This window comes from Rhea americana, unplaced genomic scaffold (genome assembly GCF_003343005.1).
Source record: "Rhea americana isolate MKP2758 unplaced genomic scaffold, rheAme1 scaffold_364, whole genome shotgun sequence".
NCBI lineage: Eukaryota > Metazoa > Chordata > Aves > Rheiformes > Rheidae > Rhea > Rhea americana.
Window position 1 is genome coordinate 163819 of NW_028186495.1, and position 5448 is coordinate 169266.

The window sequence follows — 5448 nt, forward strand, 5'->3', positions numbered from 1 at the left end:
GATATCTTGGTGTGTTAAGGGCTTAGAGCGTGAGCCAACTCTATCTTCAAAAAGAATGTGCTGGAAATAGATTTTTTTCCCTTCTCCGTGCCTTCCCCTGGGGGAAAAAAAAAATTAAAAAAACCCCCAAACCCCAACCTCCCCTGCAGGGAGGTTTAGGATGAGTCAAGCAGCCAGCAGCTCTGCACCCTGCCCTCCTTGTCCCCGCACGGGGCAGGACGCTGCAGTACCTCGCAGAGAGGGACGGGATTTGGAGTCCTCTTAACGCCTCTCAGAATAATCACTATTGCAATTAAAAAAGAAAAAACTAAAATAACAAGGAAAGGCAAGCGGGCGTCACGTCAGCTTTGCACGTCCCAACCGGCCGCGGCGGCGAGGGAAGCCGGGGAGCCGGTCGAGGGCGCGCTGCCGCGGGAAGGGCCGTGCAAAGGAGTGGGTGAGCTCCTACGCGGGCAGGAATTTAGGGAGTCAGTAAAGCACCGGCTTGCCTTGAAGCGGTGCCTTGTTTGAGCAGCTGGGCTCGAACCRGCTTCGAGATGGCGGCGGGGCACTGGCAGCGCTTATCTGCATTCCTGGGGATTAATGTATGAGGAGCGGAGTGTGCGTAATGTGTCTAAATAAACCCCAAATCTGGACGGCTATTGGAAGAATGGAAATGCAAAGCCAAAAAAAACCCCAAACCCCTAATGGTGAGATCCATCAGCTGGCACAGCAAGTTCTTAACAGAAACAGCGGCAGTCCCAATCTTGATGGCTTTGGGAAAACATAAAAATAACAGTGCATTGAAGAAAAAGGTGGATTAGGTGGTGTATTTTCCATTTCTTAATATTTCCATTTCTTACTTTTGAAGRCAAACTCTGCTTCTGCATTATGTTAAAGCTGAAAATTCCTATATCTCAAGATCTTCCTGATACCCCGATACGWCCCAACTGCTCTGCCAGGAGTCCTGAAAATGAAGATAAAAGTTCCCTCTAACTAACTGTTCTGGTAGAATTTGCAAATACTATTTCGTTCAGATTTATTTTGCTCCTAAAGAAAAATGCTTTAATACATCAAAGCTGAATAAGTTCTTCTAAATCCAAATGTAAGCACCTGATTTGTGGGCTTGCTTTCCAAAAAAAAGAAAAAGAAAAAGAAAAAAAGCAAACTGTGACTCCTGGTCATTGGCAGATCCCTGCTCTTTGTTTCAGTCCTGGCATTTCCCCAGTGCCACCTTGCTGGTGGCCTTTGGTCCCCGATCCCGGTGAACGGTGTCGCACCAAGCTAATAAGAGGGTTGGGTGAGACGGTCATGCTCCAACTGAAGAACGGGCGACCACTTATAAATAAATGAGAAAAATCACGTGCAATATTTTTTATTTATGGATTTTATTTGAGCCAAAACAGAACGTACCCGTTCGTTGTCAGGTTAGGAACGCTTCTGTTTGCCAATAAAACCGAGTCAGTTGTGAGGACAAATACTGCAACGTTTCTTCTAGAAAACAGTAAAAAGAAATGGCTTTTATTGTTGTGTGGCCACAAATATGTCCTGAACTTGTCTGAAATTCTCTTGATTTACCAGGTGCAGGGGAAATTCAATCCAGTTCTCAGTTAGAAATACTTTTCGCTACTTCCATTGACATTTCCTATGCTCTAACAATCTCGTCTGTTCAACGTAAATCAGGGCTTCTACTTCCCTGCCTCGGGTGAATTAATAGCTTTTTAACAGCTCCACTAAGATACGATCAGACYGTCTAATGTTACATCAGAGTTTTATGTAAGAACTAGTATTTTACAGCTGAACAAGCTCAACATATTTTTATTTTATTACCTTTGACTGGCACATAGCAACTCTGCCATTATTTATTAAGCAGGATTAATTAATATTTCCTAGGCAACAGACTTAAAAAGCCACGGCTGAAAGGTTACCAAGTCGCATGAATGCTCAGCGTGAGGTTTTTGGAGGTCCTCAAGAGTGTATTTTGAATCAATGTCACTGCTTTTAGCCAYGTTTTTTGCTTCATCATGGTTCGTGGAAGCTTTTCTGGTCTTAAAACTATGTAGAACAGTTGATGCTTTTGCAGTCTTGCGTTGCTGGTTTTTTACACCAAAGCTCTGTTACTGCTTGAGACTTTAGTCCTACTTCTTCTCTCTGAAGACCAGCGATCCTACCAGGATCCCACCAGAAGTGTCCTCTCAACAGCCAGGCATGAAGCTGTGTGCTCTGTAGTGTGTAGAGCTTTCTCTTCTCCACCCACCCCCCCTTTTTTTTTAGGGAAAGGGTAAAACGTTTCAAGTGCTCTCCAAGAGAAGTCTACCACAAATGCAATCTTTTCACAGAAAATGAATGGGTGTTAAAATTACCTGTCAGGGCAGGGCAGGTTGGAACAAGGATGCTGCCCACACCTATATCCACTACCATGCAAGCCTAAAATAATGAGCTACACCTGGTTACAATGGAAAAATTAAATGAAGAACAAGAGTGCCCATTTTCCTCCTTTACTTTTTCCCTAGTATTTTTGCTTTTATCCTTAGACACAAGTATCTTATACTTTGCTACTGTATCACGTAAAGGTCTGAGGTACTCTCAGGTAGGATGCTCATAGTTATGTAATATACTTTTTTTTCCCCTCCCAGTAGGTGACTGGGAATAAGTACTAATTAACAGGAAGAGGAATATTAGCACTACAGTGGTTAGAAAACGTGATATACTTTTTATTTTAGAAAATTTAAGGTCTCCTATTTTTCACAGACATTTTCAGTGAAAATTTTGTTGGCATTTTTTTTAAAACCCTAAAAACTATTTTTTTTTGTTTTTTGTTTTTTTTCCCCCCAGAATTACAAAGTAAAAGAACGCGGCTGCTTTCCTTACTCCTGACCCCCCAATGCAATTCTGATGAAGTCAGTGATTAAGTCCTTATATAACCGTCATCTACCAAGTGTTTGCATTATATACTTGAACAGAAACAGACAATGGCTACGCAGTGAGATGACCTGAAAAATTAGGTCTGAAAGCYGGAGGATGAGGCGAGCGAGTTTCTGTAGACATGCCCAGCTATGGGCTAGACCCTCAGCTAGTTTGCTTTGGCTTGGTTGGAAATGAGAAGTTTTGGAAGTTATTTGTCTTCCCGCRGCTGACAGTTTGGGGGTTGCAATGATTTCCTTTCTGTCTAGCGGCTGGTCGTGCGTGTTTTGGATAAAATGGCTTGGCTTGCTCAGGCCTGAGGACCAGCAAGTAGGACGGGTCAGTCCTGGTTAAACCCGCTTGATCTTCGTTCCCCGCCTTCTCCCGGTGGCAAACAAGTCGGATCTCCCAAGCTTTGGTATCATCGCTGTGCTGATGGTGGTCAGCTCTCTATTTGGCCAGGTCACGTCTGACTGTTTGGTTTCTCAAGCCAGCTGAGGAGCTTTAAGGAGGCTGTAAGTGAATATTGAGATTTTCAGTTCATTTTTTTCAGCCAGAGAAAATCCCAGTAAGGTAAACTTAGGATCTGCTTATGCTGCCCTTTCCCATTTTCTTGACTTCTACTTTCCTGTTTGTTAGTCTCACTGGCTGATTATCAGATGAGGAGCCTTGGTTGTGGTAGGTCTCTTGTCAGTGTTAATTAAAATGTCCGGATTTGTAAAACGATTAAGCTTAGGAGTCACATTAGTTCCTAATTTTATTTTTATAATAAGTATCAAGAAAAAATAAGCACAACTTGAAACCAACTGCATTGCATCAAAATGTTATTTCCAAACTGAAGCTCCAGATTAAGGAAAAAGGACGAAGCAGCCCTTTGCAATGAGAAGTTTCCTTACAATGCTCCTTTGATGCTGCTGCATTTCTGCCTTGCATAGTTTCAGTCTCTTTTCAGATCTTTTAGGAAAAAAATGATCATTAGGATCTCTCTATTAATCTTCTTTTCCATATTTAGAGTATATAGCTATGGCTTGCTCCTTTCTGTCCAATATGTATTAGACCTTGCAGGTTTTTTCCTTTCTAATCTTCCAAAGGAAATAAATAGCTCATCTTCACAATAAATATTTCCAGAGACGGACACCTATTTCCATAGCTGTGAATATAGAGGGAACTAGGGACGTTTCAGTCCTGCTTTCAGAAGAGTCTTCTGCTATGTGGGTTTAGTCCACAACCTTTCTATGGGTTATGTAGACTACCAATTTCCTAGTTGATATTTTTTTGGATTGCGCTAGAAAGTAGAAGGGGTATTTGGTAGCAAGGCAGGAGTCTCTTGTGGTCCAGATCGCCTGAAGTCTGGCTCACGTGTGGCAGGCTCTAGTGCGGCTGGCTTGGGAGAATTAGTTTTCCACCGGAAAGGTCAGTGCGCCTCCAGCGAGAATGTCTGGAGTAATAAACTTGTTCTTCCTGCCCATGGGGCYCCAACTCGGTGCCCATAAAGATGTCTTGTGCAGCGGGCAAGTGAACCAATGGTGTACGGCAAGAGCTCTCAGTAAAGGTGATCGTGCACAGCGACCTGCTCGTAAAACTYGTTTAAGAGCTTTCTGCCAAGCGTGTGGCTGAGATGCGTGTCCCCTCCACACACACTCCTTCTCTCCCCTTCTCTACATCGCCTTGGGGGAAACAGTGACCTCAACCAAGTGCCGAGAACAAACATTTCACAGGGCAGGTTTCCTCCGAGGAACATTCTTGCCTCTTGTATCATCAGGACATGTCTCTGCTCAGAGAGGAGGAGGAGCTCGTCCACGACCGAGCGCCCTCATCCATCGTGCGTGCACYAAATCCATCCTGACCCGGCCCTTCCCTCGTTAGGGCAGCCGTCGCCGGAACCACTGCTCCGCGGAGGACCTTCTCGTTATGTTCCCGTGGGCGCCCACCTCGGCATGGAGCGCCCCGCCGTCGGCGCGGTCCTCCTCCCTCTGAGCGGTGCTGCGGAAACCACCATCCTCGGCGGCTTTCTGGGCGGTTTCTGATTTCCTCTCTAGGTCTCGGGGTAGAGTTGGGTGGGTCTGTTTGGGCCAAACGGAGTATTTCCAATCTGGGAAAACTTGCAATAGATTTTTTTTCTTTTGCTCCCAGATTATTTGAACTAGAAATCTGGAATTGTTTGATATTGAATAAATGCATTTTTTTTGCCTGAAATGAGTAATAGTTCAAATTTTTTATGTATTATTGATTTATTTATTTTACAAAATGTGAGTGCAAAATGCTGGTSGCGTTTCCTTCAGGCAGGCGAGTCAATTCTTTCCTCCCCTCCAAACAGACGGCCAGAAGAACCGTGTTGCGAATGAAGTTACATGCTGTAGGTGACCCTGCTGAGCAGGGAGGTTGGACTAGATGATCTCCAGAGGTCCCTTCCAACCTTACTGATTCTATGAATTAAATCATACAGTGAATGAATTGACTGACTATTAAAAAAGAAAAAAAAAACCCAAACCAAAAACCAACCATATTACTCATACGAGGTGTGCACATGCCTGCCTTCACATGGTGAGACCGGGAGCCAGCTGG